This window comes from Schistocerca cancellata, chromosome 7, assembly GCF_023864275.1.
Source record: "Schistocerca cancellata isolate TAMUIC-IGC-003103 chromosome 7, iqSchCanc2.1, whole genome shotgun sequence".
Classification (NCBI taxonomy): Eukaryota; Metazoa; Arthropoda; class Insecta; order Orthoptera; family Acrididae; genus Schistocerca; species Schistocerca cancellata.
Window position 1 is genome coordinate 322,653,885 of NC_064632.1, and position 16,293 is coordinate 322,670,177.

General features: G+C 44.6%; 1 protein-coding gene and 1 non-coding gene across 4 annotated transcripts in view; both read right to left on the reverse strand.

The window, feature by feature from the left end:
• The window catches only part of LOC126092243 (rhophilin-2), a 740,337-nt gene that overhangs the window by 87,790 nt on the left and 636,254 nt on the right, over window positions 1–16,293 (reverse strand). The window lies entirely within an intron of this gene.
• Window positions 12,932–13,004, reverse strand: Trnat-agu (transfer RNA threonine (anticodon AGU)). The gene has a single exon. It is a non-coding gene; the product is annotated as a tRNA-Thr (tRNA).

Here is a 16,293-nt window from a genome sequence, read left to right on the forward strand (position 1 = left end):
AGGGAAGTGGAGGAAGGGAAGTGGAGGAAGGGAAGTGGAGGAAGGGAAGTGGAGGAAGGGAAGTGGAGGAAGGGAAGTGGAGGAAGGGAAGTGGAGGAAGGGAAGTGGAGGAAGGGAAGTGGAGGAAAGGAGGAGGAGAATAAAGGAGTCAATGGAAGAAGGGGAGGATATAAGGAAGGGGAGGACAGGAAGGAAAGAGGAGAAGAGAGGAGAGCTCAGGAAGAGGGGAGAGGTGGAAAAGGGGAGGACTACAAAAAAGTGGAAATGGGCATATGCCATCGTTGGTCGGGAGGCCCCATCCAGGGAAGTTCGGTCGCCAAGTGCAAGTCTTATTTCAGTCGACGCCACACTGCGCGACTTGCACGCAGGTGATCAGGATGAAATGACGATGAGGACAACAGAATACCCAGTCCCCGAGCGGAGAAAACCTCCAACCCGACCGGGAATCGAACCCGGGCCCGCTTGCTTGGGAGGCGAGCACTTTACCACCCAGCTAAGCATGCGGACGGGAAGGACTACAATTTTGTTATAACGCCTGATCTGGCAAATTCCTGCGTCGTACAGAGAGACCAATGGAGGGAAGCCTTAGGATCAGACTGATGGCTAAATTTCATGAACTCTTAGAATGTTTCTACTGATAACGAATCTTAGGAATAAAACAGCATTCATGGCGGCAAAAGTATGACCTAGGACACTTGTGACGTGAAACACGAAGACAACAGACAGATAAACTTCGGTAAAAACTGCTTGTCGCCTGGCGAACCACACTGGCAGATATACAACGGCGCCTCTACCGTCGCAGTTTTTCTCTGTGAACCGGCTCGCCGACGGCTTACAAGGCTTCTAATTGCAACGACACGCTCCGCCCTCTGGCCCTCGTAATTCTCTGCACGGAGCCTGGTGAGAAACGCTTCTTGTAGGTCTCCGTGTAGATACCAAAGGCGCCGCGCTCAAACTGGAGCTCGTTTGGCCGGCTTATCAGCACACTAAGTCCAGCCACAAGAACCCTTCCCCACAGCAAGAAGATTGCAGATAATGTTACAAAGTAACAACTCTGTCGCGACTGCGCGTTTCAGACTCCTTACTACTAAAGAAGCGATAACACTTTTAAAACAATTCTTTCACTTCGTCCTCCTTCACTACAATTAAAACATAACGGAAAGAAGATATCGTTAGCAGACACTGGGTGCAAAGTCAAAGAATACAGGGTGATGCAGAATTTGAGACTCCACAGTAGAATCATGTCTGATCCTGTCCTGTGCGCCTTGAGCTGCTTGCTAGCTTTAAAAGCATAATCTTACCAGCACTCAAAGCCATTTACAATAAACATTATTCATCACCTTTCCTCATTACACTGGCAAAAAACGTTTCCTTCAATTTAAGAGTCAAATGTCACTAATTTTGGGTTAAAAAAAGAATATGACAAAGTAGAAATTTTCTTAGCTCTAGTTTTTGTGATTCACAATAGTTGGAAATATTTTATTTTAGCGGATTAAGAGAAACGGTACATTTTACTTAAATGTGTCAACAACAATAAATGTCCAGTTGAATTTTTTAAAATGAGGATGACATTCGAAGAGTTCTAAATTCATGGAAAAACCCCTGGCATGTGCTTGGGTTCGAACAGAACCTTCTGCCGGCTTCATGAACTTTCCTCAAAAGTTTGTTCCGGAGCATCCCTATCGAGAGACTAGCAGCAATCTACATGCACTGCTTCCTTCCATTGGCCCTGATATCTCTGTTCCACTATAGCAGTTTCCTGATGGAAAGCTTCCTCGTGTTTATCACTGACAGCTCCACAACAAGGAGGGAAAAAGTCTACGGTGGAAGAATAACATCTTTTGCGTCCACGAGAGGCTCAGAATGACATTTTCCTTGCTAGGGTCAAGATTTCTTGCAGTACAGTATGTTTGAATAGAAAATCACATATCTCTACTGTCCCAGATACATAAAATGCATAAGTAGCTAGTGTAGCACAGTTGCATTCCTAAGAGAAGAGCCATGACTTTTAGATCGCCACGTATTTTCCGTTTGTGTTCACTATATTTCACTGAGTCAAGGAGGGCTTTCATATTTGCCTAAGTCACCTTCACATGAACTGCATGACCGACAGGAACAGAGGGAATACGATCGCCATTGTGAAGCAGTACTGCTTTCAAACCTCGCTCGGAGGAAGTTAGTTTAAATTCAAAAGTTTCACCAAGCCATTAACAACGTAGCAAAATAAGGACACATTCCTCTGACGTTGTCTGTAATGTGAGATCCTGACATAGTGGAGAAGTTCCATTGCTGTCCTTTGACATACCAAGATCTCCAGTGAGATCGATGAATTCCGACTGACTCAGTCGGTGTAATTTATTATATTTTTCTCAAAATCAAGGTCATGGAATGTGTAAAGCTACTTGGGTTATTCTTTCACACTGCCTTCATCTTCTATTTCTAGCTCAAAGTTTGGAGGTGAAGTGAGAACTGGTAAAGTGTCAATGTGGAATAGGTCGAATAGCAGATAGAAGATTCGAGAAATTAGCTGTTGTTATTTCTTCCATTGATAATCTTACCTTTATAGGTGGAGTCAAGCAGAAATAGTAGTCATCCACATGACTTGTAGGCTCTCGCCAAACAACAGCTACAGCAAAATCTACACACTTTTTATTGCCCAGTCATTCTCGTAGGACAACAGCACGAGAGTCGAAACATATATGAGGAACTCTTAACTTACCCTGGTCCCTTACTTTCATGCCTAAATAATACCAAAAGGCACTCTTCACAAGACCTGTCAGATTCAGTTTCTGTGATGAAAATTTTATTTCACCAGAAACGCAACAAAAGTTAATCATTGAATTTAATCATTTTCGTGGCATTTTAATAAAGCTTACACCTTAGAAGACTCAACATACCAGAAATTCTGCACTAATTACAACACACGATATTAAACTTACACTCACAGCAAAAAAAAGTATGTTTATAACCAAACAATTTAAGAACATTGTTTTGTCAGTTGAAAAGTGTGTACCACTTTCAAAAATAAAAGTTCCCTCAAACAGAAAATGCAGGCTCTAAAAAATGACTTGTTACTTTATCGCCGAAACAAGAACTAATGGTCATTTTATGGTTATTTATGATTTTAGTAGGTGGAAATAATTAAGAATCAGTTATTTTTGAGCTCAAAACATTTTCATCCTTGACCAGTGTTGTGGTTGAACTGCCGCCATTTTCGGCAGTGGTGATTTGGTGAATGAATGTTCCGGTTGCTAGTTTTGTTCTGGGTCCTAGTTATATGTCCAGCAGTTGTCCATCGTGATTAGGTGGACAAGTAAGTCATCAGGACTGGCGTGATACAGCCGCAACATTTCCGCTATTGCTGACTGTTCTACATAATATTTTATTACCAGATCATTGCGATCGCTGCTGTTTCCAATGCTATTAAAAAGATACTTTTGAAATTATAATCCGTTTTCCCCATCTCCATCGTCTGCATTTCACTGCCCTTTATATTTTAGTGACAGAGGAAACAGACGCGTGAAAACTCTCATACGACTATATAAAAGAAAGAAAATAATATAGGAAAAGCGACTGTTTGAATTTTTTACATAATAATGTGGTAAGTGAATAGGTGTGATTTTTGTTTTCGACCCACATTTCATTCTAATGAGCGTGCGTATTTTAATTTTTCTGGATCACTGACTTAATTTCACATGAAATGAATGTAAGGAGTATTTCTTAACGCGTAAGGCTGCTACACATTAAAATGTAAAAAGTCATTCTGAGGGTGGCTGTGTGTGATGTACAAAAGCCGTTAAGGAATTAAAAAAATAACTCGACGCAGCGATGCTCCGCTTCAAATGTGTTATGACTATACGGAAACACTATTATCTGGCCATAACTGTAGATGCTTTGACTGATCTGGGATATGGCTCATCTGAACTACAACGTATGAAATATTAGTTCACTTTTTTTAAATAAATGATTAAGAGACTTACTTGACACACTCCATAGGTTGGTTGATTTGGGGGAGGGGACCAAACAGCGAAGTCATCGATCTCATCGGAACAGGGAAGGAAGTCGACCGTACCCTTTCAAAGGAACCATCCCGGCATTTGCTTGAAGCGATTTAGGGAAATCACGGAGAACCTAAATCAGAATGCCCAGCCGCGGGTTTGAACCGTTGTGCTCCCGAATGCGAGTCCAGTACGCTAACCACTGCGCCACTTCGCTCGGTTTTGGCATAGGAGTGCGTGATAATTTATAACTGTCATTGACTAGTAAAGCATCACTTGATGCACTAATTAACGGAAGTCTTGAAGTACAATGTTCAACATTTACAAAAGTACATGTCCATCTGAGAACTGAGTAACACGTTAATCCTACTCGATGATGTTGATCGCTTCAGCTGACGCCATGAACCGCAGTTGAGGGACTTCCGTGCGAAGGTTCCCTTGAGCCGCGAGTGAGTGAGAGAGAGAGAGAGAGAGAGAGAGAGAGAGAGAGAGAGAGGGGGGGGGGGAGAGGGAGAGAGGGGCGGGCGCATGTCTTCTCAAGCCTCTCCCAACCTTCGTTCGAGACATCGCCAATGGATGGCTGGATATCTAGCTGCGTTGCCGTCTTTGGTGCGGCATCGCTATCTTTGGACGACACCACAAAACACAGAAACGGAATAACTGCACAACACTCCACTTTATGAATGAGATGTGTCCTTTCGTTCGACAACTCTAGTGGCGTGCTTTGGTACTTTGGCGCGTGGGTTTCAACATGTATGACGACATACATCTCAGTAAATTAGCTTACCACGCCTATTTTCATTCTCTGCTTTCTGATGGCATCATATTCTGAAGTAACTCATCATTGAGTAAAAGAGTGTTCATTGCACAAAAGCGTGTAATCAGAATAATTGCTGGAGCTTATCGAAGATCATCCTGCAGACACTTATTTGAAGAGCTAGGGATCTTCACTGTAGCCTCACAATATATATATATTCACTTATGAAATTTGTTATTAACAATCCGAACGAATTAAAAAGTAATAGTGTACATGGCTACACCACTAGGAGAAACGATGATCTTCACTACTCAAGGTTAAATCCAACTCTGGCTCAGAAGGGGGTAAATTATGCTGCCACAAAAGTCTTTGGTCACTTACCTAATAGCATCAAAAGTCTGACAGCCATATAACATTTAAAATGAAATTAAAACAATTTCTGAATGGCAACTTCTCCTACTGATTGGATGAATTTTTGGATATAGTAAGTGGGTAATTCACCCCCCCCCCCACACACACACACACAGAGAAATTTAAAAATTTTAAGTATCATTTAATATTTTGTGTAATGTAATGTCTTGAATAGACACCTTTTATATACCGGGTGATCAAAAAGTCGGTATAAATTTGAAAACTTGATAAACCACGGAATAATGTAGATAGAGGGGTAAAAATTGGCACACATGCTTGGAATGACATGGGGTTTTATTAGAACAAAAAAACAAAAAAAAACAAAAAAACACACAGTATTGCTAGACGCGTGAAAGATCTCTTGCGCGCGTCGTTTGGTGATGATCGTGTGCTCAGCCGCCACTTTCGTCATGCTTGGCCTCCCAGGTCCCCAGACCTCAGTCCGTGCGATTATTGGCTTTGGGGTTACCTGAAGTCGCAAGTGTATCGTGATCGACCGACATCTCTAGGGATGCTGAAAGACAACATCCGACGCCAATGCCTCACCATAACTCCGGACATGCTTTACAGTGCTGTTCACAACATTATTCCTCGACTACAGCTATTGTTGAGGAATGATGGTGGACTATTGAGCATCTTCTGTAAAGAACATCATCTTCGCTTTATCTTACTTTGTTATGCCAATTATTGCTATTCTGATGAGATGAAGCACCATTTGTCGGAAATTTTTTGAACTTTCGTATTTTTTGGTTCTAATAAAACCCCATGTCATTCCAAGCATGTGTGTCAATTTGCACCTCTCTATATACATTATTCCGTGATTTATTCAGTTATCAAATTTATACTGACTTTTTGATCACTCGGCACCTGACACGTTCCACATTACGAAGTGAGGTATTCATGATCTAGGGAACAAGTACTAATCTAATCGCAGACATGTAGCTGCAAAGAATCGAAACAATAATGTGACTTCGTTTTTTCAAGGTGATAAAGTTTATGACTGCCCCTCACAAAAAAGTGCTGAACACGCGCCTCGTTCCTCGGAGGAAATCACTTTACATTGAACTCGAGACACGTGTGCGCACAGGAGGAGAATGAAATCGGATGCGAGCGCCGGCGATGAACCGGATAGCAGCGGCCGCGAGTGGGACGACACGGCGCGCGGACGAGCCGGCGATTAACATCAGAGCGGGCCGCCAATTGATTTAGACTCCGGCGGCGGAGCGACTGGAACTGCTGCTGCCGCCACTCGCCCTGCTCCCTTTGCCCGCCGCTGCGAGTAATCAGGTCTCATCTGTCACGCTCAACGCTCGCCCCCCGACTGCGGTTCACCGCAGGTGCTGCCGGCTACCTGACGGTTACCTAGCATGGCTAAGATCGTAACGCAGGAGATGGCTTCGCAGGGAGGCGGCGTTACGGGAAAGTGATTTAGAACATGACGAATATTCGTCATGCGTTATGCGATACCGTCCGAAGTCGAAATGACGAAGGTCTTTAACCCTTTCACTACCATTGTACGAGGGTCACTCCAAAAGAAATTCACACTATTTTTGTAAAAATACAGTTTTCATTCTGCATGTATGGAAGTTTTACAGTGTGTAGATACATCCTTCCCGCTTGCTTTCAAACTTAGTTCAACCTGTTGCCGTGAGTGGCGCCGTCACAGCGTGTCTTCAAGATGGCTCCTACATTTTACGTTCGTCAGAAGCAACGTGCTGTCATAGAATTCCTGTGCTGTGAAAACGAGACAGTGGGAAACCTCCACAAGAGGTTGAAAAAGGTGTATGAAGATGCTGCTGTCGATCACAGTACAGTTAGTCGGTGGGTAAGCAGGTTACGTGATGAAAAGCGGGTACGGCAATATTGAGGATTTTCCTCGCAGTGGCAGGCCTCTTACTGCACACACTCCAGACAATGTGCAGAGAGTTAACGAATTGGTGGCTGCTGACAGACGCATTACAGTGAACGAATTGTCACGCTACGTTGGGATAGGGGAAGGACGTGTTCGCAGAATATTGAAAGTGTTGACAGTGGCTCACAAAGAAACAAGAAAAACGGTATGCAGCGAATTTTTTTAACAGTACGAGAATGGCGGAAATGAATTTCTTGGAAGAATTGTGACAGGTGATGAAACACGGCTCTGTCATTTTTCACCAGAGACGAAGAGGCAATCAATGTAGTGGCATCATGCAAATTCACCCAAGAAGAAAAAAAATTCAAAACCACACCTTCTGCTGGAAAAGTTATGGCTACGGTGTTTTTTGATTCTGAAGAACTCTTGCTTGTGGGCATCGTGTCAAGTGGAACCACCATAAATTCTGATGCATATGTGACGACACTGAAGAAACTTCAAGGCCGACTGAGTCGTGTTCGACCACATCGGCAAAAGCAGGATGTTTTGCTGTTGCACGACAATGCACGGCCACACGTCAGTCAAAAAACCATGGAAGCGATCAGATAACTCTGATGGACAACACTGAAACACCCGCCTTACAGGCCTGACCTGAATCTCTTTGGTAAATTGAATGACTCTCTTCGTGGAACACGGTTTGAAGATGATGGTTCCCTTGTGCACGCTGCCAAACAGTGGCTCCAACAGGTTGGTCCAGAATTTTACCGTGCGGGTATACAGGTGCTGGTTCCAAGATGGCGTAAGGCAGTTGAGAGGGATGGAAATTATGTGGAGAAATGAAAATATTGTTCCTAAAGGATGTATCTACATACTGTAAAACTTTCAAACATGTAGAATAAAAGACGGATTTTAAAAAATAGTGTCCATTTCTTTTAGAGTGACTCTCTTAACACGTGTGTTGCACGATGGGTTGTCAGGTAATCAGTGGCAATTTGATGCATACTGTTGCTACATGCTCTGAAGTGACAAATGATGTTGATACTTTGCCGGATCTCCTTTCGCCCAGAGTAGTGGCATGGACTCGTCAAGTCGATGGAAATCCCCTGATGAAACATTGAGCGAAGCTGCCTCTGTAGCCGTCTGTAATTGCGGAACTTTTGCCGGTGCAGGATTTTGGGCACGAAGTGGCCTCTTCTTTATGTCCCATACATTTTCGATGGGGTTCAAGTCGGGGGATCTGGATGGCCAAATCATCCGCTCCAACTGTCAGTATGTTCTTCAAACCAATCGCCAAAAATTGTCTCCAGGTGACATGGCGCACTGTCATCCATAAAAATACCATCGTTATCTGGAAACAAATAGCGGAACATAGCCATTTCCAGTCTATGATGGGTTCAGTTCGACCAGACGACCCAGTTGATTCCACGTAAACACAACCATTACAGAGATACCAAGAGATTGCGAAGTGCCCTGTTGACAACTTGAGTCAATGGCTTCGTACATTCTGCGCCACACCCTAACCCTACCAACACCTCTTACCAACTCATATAGAAACTCACTTCACCGGGACACGGTTTTCCAGCCAATGTGGTCTCGAGGTCAGGAAAGACGCTGCAGGCGATGTCGTGCTGTCATCGAAAAGCACTACCGTCATAACCCCTAAACGCCATTTTACGCCGCACTGTCCTAACGGATACGGTCATCGTACATCCAACATTGATTTCTGCGGTTATTTCACGCAGTGTTGCTGGTCTGATCTACGCAAACGCCGCTGCTCTGTTGTTAAGCGAAAGCAGTCCGCCAATGCATTTCCGTGGTGGGAGGTAAAGCCTGAAATTTGGAATTCTCGGCATCATTTTGACACTGCAGATCTCGGAATATTAAATTACCTAACGATTTCCGAAATGGAATGTCTCATACCTCTGGTTTCAGCTACGATTCCGCGTGCAAAGTGTGTTAATTCTGGTCGTGCAGCTATGACCAAGTCGGAAAGCTTTTCACTTGAATCACCTAAGTACAAATGACAGCTCCGCCAAAGCACTGCTCTTCTACACCTTGTGTACGTGATTCTACCGCATATCGCTGTCCCACGAGTTTTGTCACCTCACCTCAGTGTCAGCCCCACTGGTTAAGGGAAGTCTGCTAACAGTTTGCAGAACTTGTATTACAGCCTCCACTTGCAGGTTATGCTGTCTTCAGCTGTCCCTGTCAAACTTCTGCTCTGATCCGATCCGCACGGTCGCACTGAATTACCCTTCGCAACAGAACTGAAGGATCACTTTTTCAAAATCCCATTGCAACGTGTAAATTTGATATCTGGGTCAAAGTTGCCTACAGCCTTCTCCTGTCTTACTGCAAAATCGTAGCGCCCTGTAAAAAGTTCAAATGGCTCTGAACACTATGGGACTTAACTGCTGTGGTCATGAGTCCCCTAGAACTTAGAACTACCTAAACGTAACTAACCTAAGGACGTCACACACATCCATGCCCATTCGAACCTGCTACCGTAGCGGTCGCGCGGTTCCAGACTGTAGCGCCTAGAACCGCTCGGCCACTTCGGCCGGCCTGCAACGTCACCCTCGGGTTTGGGAACCCTACAAAAAGCAAGGTGTCCATACACGCGAAAAAAAAAAAGAAAAAGAAAGAAAGAAAGACCACAGCTCGCATTAACGATGATACATTGGCACCAAATTTTACTGCAATTCTACGGTATGGCACTGTGGATGTGTCACACGTGGAGAAGGTCACCACGACGTGCCCCCCACCCCCAACTTCATCCCTTCTTTTCACGCCTCAGCGATGTAGGTCAGATCCGCGACGCCCAGCGCTGAAATTACGCGTTTTTCTTATGGGTGGCCGAGGAAACCATTTCAGACACACCGCCGTTCAGAGTCGAGACGAAAAGCCCTCAGGAGATGGCATAAACGGCCTGAAGGAAACCATCCCTTCCCTTGGGGTGTCGCCTCCCACACATTTCGCGGTCGAAAATCTCAGTTTGCAGTGGCACGAGAAACAGAGCGACGTTCTTGACAACTTTCAGCACTGTTACCACGCCGAGGGCGATTTAACCCTATTCGAAGGACATCGTGGGGTTGGAATTCCACTGTGAGCTGACCGCTTTGGAGTGTAGTGTGACTGTAATGTTTGCTCTGGTATACAGCGTGAACCAGCAGGGACCGTTCAAAACCATTCAACGGAATTTTAACGTGATCCGAAGCAGCAAAGGGTGTTTGTGCTTCCTCACACCTCCTGCTTCACGCCCCCATGTGGCGTGATCACGGGGGCGGAGAGTGGGCGGGGTGCAAATTCGAGCGGTCCGCCATATACAATGGTGTCAGTTGTTCTCACAGCATAGGTGATACCAAGCGAGACTGCTCATCCTTTGAATCGAATTCGATCCTTACTTCGTCCCATGTACAATTTTCGTATCTCTCTCGTAGTGGGCCACTTGAATTTGCGGGCGTAACGACCTAACAGGCTAACTTCAACGTTAATTAATTCTGAAACGGCGCAACGTAAGGAATTAACAATTATTTTGACCATTTCCCAGCACAACCTACCCTATAACACACAAGCTTTTCAGCCGGCCGCGGTGGCCGTGCGGTTCTAGGCGCTCCAGTCCGGAGCCGCGCTGCTGCTACGGTCGCGGGTTCGAATCCTGCTTCGGGCATGGGTGTGTGTGATGTCCTTAGGTTAGTTAGGTTTAAGTAGTTCTAAGTTCTAGGGGACTGATGACCACAGCAGTTGAGTCCCATAGTGCTCAGAGCCATTTGAAACATTTTTTGAACACAAGCTTTTCAGGCTGTTTCCATATCTCCTCTTGCACCACAGGACGGACTTAAAACAAAATTTGGTAAATGTAATACCCAGTGTCTGGAAAGAGGTACTGTGAAGGTAGTTCCCATGGGAACGGGGCCGAATAAGGTTGTTAACAGACGAAACCCACGTTATCCTATACGATTGGTGTGATATGTAGATAGAGGAGGAATAAGTTTTTGATGTATACATGTGGATTGGGAGTGAGCAGAGAAAGGGGTTGGTGGATCGGTAGTGAGCAGAGAAAGGGGTTGGGGAATCGGGAGTGAGCAGAGAAAGAGGGGGGGCGGGGGATCGGGAGTGAGCAGAGAAAGGGGAGAAGGAGATGGTGGAAGGAGGGCGGAGGAGGGGGGAGAGGGGAGAGGGGAGAGAGAGAGAGAGAGAGAGAGAGAGAGAGAGAGAGAGAGAGAGAGAGAGAGAGAGAGAGAGAGATGATGATGAAATGTGTGCACTGTATCTGCCATTCACATGGCTAAGACCGCCAGTAGAGGGCTAGTAAATAAATAAAAATTGAACAAATTACTATGTTTTTAGAATCCATGTTATCTTCCACGTCAATGTAGGTAAATGATGCTTTAAGTTAAGCTGTGGAATGAGAATTAGCTGTAGTCATCCTGATTAGCTTAGAGTAACTCGATAATGCACAGGAAGACAACAGTTCAACCTACCCGAAGAACACGATATTTAAAATTTCTGCGAGTTTCGGCAGCAAGTGGAATCCCTACGCCGCGTCCTGTGGGCGTGCGAATACGCGCCGCGCCTCCGCGCTTGCGTGTGCGTGTGCACGGCTGCCGCGGCGCCAGACACGCACCGGGTTCAAGGGCCGTGCCCACTGCCCAGGGCGTGGGTGGCCAGCGGTCACTGTCCGCCCGCAACGCGCACTGTCAAATGCCCACCGTCCGCGGACGGCGATTTCTGCGACAATGGCTCGAGTTGAAGGCAATTCTAGCCGACTGCAAGGGATATGAGGAATCTCTCTTCCGCAGGGTTCGTCTGTATTACTAAACAGTAACGCTTCTGCAGCTGCAGGATGCCTGTCTGACAGCTTCCAGGGGCAACAAAACTTTGATTTTCAATTATTCATGTACTTACTGGCCAAGTGTAAAAATTTAAAGTACCTCATTACCAGGTGTAACTTTACAGAAACGGCTGAACACAATAGGCTGAGTATTACGAGGACGTGCTGAGAACTATTGAATCCAAGTTTTCTATGTGAAAACACTTACAGCTTCTTAAATAAAGCAAACGTTATTAACATTTTACAGCTTTATTTTTCATCTCTACGTATTTATTTTGCAACACCATCATCCTGGCGACGAACACGTTTCTCGCAACGAGAGACCAGTTTGCTGATACCGCCACTGTAGAATGTTTGACGATGAGCAAGTTCACCTCTGCTTGCACTGCTTCATGACTATCAGAGTGAAGTTCTTGAAGGTGTTCTTTAAACTTTGGAAACATGAAAATCTGATGGGACCACGCAGGGACTGTATGGCGCACGATCGATGACAGTGAATGGGACTGTTACAGTTGTCGCAGCAGACGTCTGCGGTCTGGGATTGCCATACAGAAGGAGACTGTGCGATGTGTGGACGAACTCTTCCAAACCGAAGCTCGATATATATATTTAAAAAAAAGGGGGGGGGGGGTTCAAATTGTTCTAAGCACAATGGAACTTAACATCTGAGGTCATCAGTCCCCTAGAGCTCAGAACTACTTAAACCTAACTAACCTGAGGATATCACACACATTCTTGTCCGAGGCAGGATTCGAACCTGCGACCGTATCGGCCGCGCGGTTCCAGACTGAAGCGCCTACAACCGCTCGGCCACCTCGGCCGACAAGCTTGATTACAGCACGCACCGACGTAGTTACGTCACACACCGCCATTGTTACACGCTACAATTCGGAGCCCTCTAGCGGCAGATCTGCAAATACTTGGGACGTGAAGAATAAAGTTTTAGAATGTTAATGACGTTCGTTTTATTTAAAAAGCTTTGATAGGTTTCACATAATTTCGGAGACTTTACTTTTCAAGACAAACGAATGGAAGGCATTTAGCTGCGTAGTGGGCACTGATGTAAGTCAATGAAAATTTGTGCCGTATCGGGATTCGAACCCGGATCTCCTGCTTACTAGGCAGATGCTCTGACCACTGAGCCATTCGGACACAGTGGTCATCGCAACTGCACGGATTTTCCTGACACGTCTACCGTCAGACCCAATTTCTCAAATTATCCACACACTACTGCCATAGAGTCCCCGCCCCTTACCCTCATTATTCGCCGACATGTCCGAAATAACACACATTATCTTGGACAAAAACTAGCCTTTCAGAAAAAGGTAAATAGTTTTCAATTTCAGTACGGCTTTTACTGTACATTGCCAATTGAAATTTCATGACTTTGCTTTTAGAACTTACTTCTGTTATCATCAAGCCCTCTTCACAGTGGGTGTTAGCTGTGGCCAATTTGTTAAAGTTCACACAGCTCCGTGCGCTCATCGCTGACGTATACGTTGACTGGCTGTCATTTAATGATCATATCTCCACAGCGTTGCCTCTCCGATCTAGGGTGCTTTGGAAAGTTTCACCTCGTTCGACGTTCCCTACCCTACTCTGGCCTTACTATGGAGTAGTTACTGACCACCCTGTGTACGTCATTACTACAGGTGGTGGTGGTGGTTAGTGTTTAACGTCCCGTCGACAACGAGGTCATTAGAGACGGAGCGCAAGCTCGGGTTAGGGAAGGATTGGGAAGGAAATCGGCCGTGCCCTTTCAAAGGAACCATCCCGGCATTTGCCTGAAACTATTTAGGGAAATCACGGAAAACCTAAATCAGGATGGCTGGAGACGGGATTGAACCGTCGTCCTCCCGAATGCGAGTCCAGTGTGCTAACCACTGCGCCACCTCGCTCGGTGTCATTACTACAGGGCTTATTTCCACGGGATGATTATATGACACTTTTACAATTTTTTTCCGTAAGTAACATCAAACTAATGCGCATGTTCGCTGTCTGTATCGAACACGCTGGCCAGGAGCAATAGCACCTTGCGTGTTTCACAGAAACACATCTTATATGTGTAGGCACAACACTAGAACCCATTCTCGTCCTGTGGAACTGACAACAGACGTCTCGGAGCGATGGGTTCTTTCCACCGTGCTTTATTCATGTTATTTATTCATGTTATTTATTTATTCATGGAAACATTCTAATGTAAGTGCGCGATCACTATTTATATTTAAATGTATTTTTCGTCTATTTCCCAAAATAAATGTATTACTTTCACTCATGATGTTTTTCAACTTGGTGGTGTCTTACACAAACCTTCGAACTCTTAACGCGCACACTTCGGAGCAAAATTAGTAATAGGGTACTACCGGTACATCAATAAGAAAAACATCAGGCTATTAAGAAAAGCGCAATACTGTGCATGTTCTACAGTGTTAATTTATTTTGGTAACCGATTTTCGGCTTAGAAGCTGCCATCAGACTTAAACTATCATCGTCAAACTATGTGCACTATTTGTTATCAACATTGACAAAGATATTACACATCACGTGTGCGGTATGAACACAGAGTAAATGTCGTCTTTGTCAGCGCAGTGGTAATCCAATTAAGAATGTTTAAGTTAAGCAGTAAATGAATACCAACTGAACAAACTAGAAAAAACTTTAACACTAAATTCAAAAACACAGTGTGTTTTAACAATTTAAATTAAATTAAATATTCTAAAAATACCATTATCACGTGATAACAGTACAGAAGAACTGTCTGAAAATGTATTGCATAATGTCAGTCATACAGAAACAGAATAAATAATAGAATTTAAAAGGTAACAACAGAATATAAAAGGTGTACAAGAAATAAGGATAAAATAGATTTTTGGAACTTTGTGGTATGTTCCTATAGGAGCAAACTGCAGAGGTCATCGATCCCTGGACTTACACATCACTTGGTCTAACTTAAACCAACTTACGCTAAGGACAACACACAAGGCGTCTCAGACAGCGCGGCCGATAAAATAGATAAATACAAGATAAATAGATGGGCAGAATGGAATAGACAGTGTGGGAAGTATTGGAAAGCCGTCAAGGTTATGTGAAGTTCGGAAGAGGGGAAGCACTGAAATCACGACTTAGGGACAGGTCTTTGTTGATTTCCAGGGCTTCCGACAGATTAAGTTTTTGGCCTTTGCCATATGCAGGATATGGTACTGTGACTAGTAGCCGTGGCTTTCACTCAGTACATTCTCAGTAACTGTGGAGTTGTAATTCCGCAACTTCCAGCTGCGTTCATATTCAGCCAGCCTAGTTGCTACGTCTCTCATTTAACCAAACAAACTTAGCTTCTCTCTACATGCAGTGGACAGTCTGTCTGTCATATTATGAGACAGCGGATATACTAACAACATTAACGACACACGACACTGGCGGCACATTTCGTCAGACGTTGGCGTTCTGGTGAAATAAGGTTGTTTACCACGGTTAATTACGCTAGTAATATATAGTTCTCATGGTATTCGTCCGGGATGCAGAACTACAAGGATCGCACTCAGGTGTTTAGCATGCTGTACGCTGAAACAGCGCTGAATAGCGCCAGCCTGGTTGACAGCGGGAACGTCAGCCTTTCTAGTAACAACATGAAACGCGTGAGCAACGTACGTAAAAGGGAATTTAATACTGGGCAGTTAGAAAACGTTAAAAGGGAAAGAGGCTGGGATGCTGGTTCCAAGCAGATACCAAGAAAAGTTAGATCAGCTTCAAACAGAGGTGAGTCGAATATCGCTACATGCGAGTACTGTATGCCTTGTAAAGAATACGGCCTATTTGTACAGGCAGACATGTATGCCACCAACTCTAAGACAAACGTAATAAGAAATTGTAATAAAAGAGGCCTCAATAAACCCTCAGTTTTTCTGCTCGTTGATGACTAATGGCGTGCTTCCGGGTAATTCTGCCGTGTTGTTTTCTGTTTCAGGCGCAATATTTCACTGCCTAGGCAGCGAGCGCCACTAAGAGCGAAAGTCTCGGCACTTTAATGCGACGGCTGGGTCGTTTATTGAAATATAGGGCATAAAATGCAAACAACGTCTCGGTAGAACACCTGGAAGCACGCCATTAGGTATCAATGAAGCTATAGCTTTATGGTTAATAATTACGCATAATATCGCGTGAACTACTTTAGCGAATGGAAACTAACAAACAACTTACATCCGCTTCAAAACTTTGTAGAAATATGAAACTTCCTGGCAGATTAGAACTGTGTGCCGGACCGAGACTCGAACTCGAGACCTTTGCCTTTCGCGGGCAAGTGCTCTACCATTTGAGCTACCCAAGCACGAGTCACGCCCCGTTCTCACAGCTTTACTTCTGCCAGTACCTCGTCTCCTACCTTCCAAACTTTACAGAAGCTCTCCTGCGCTGTGATGACGGGGCGTGAGTCGTGCTTGGGTAG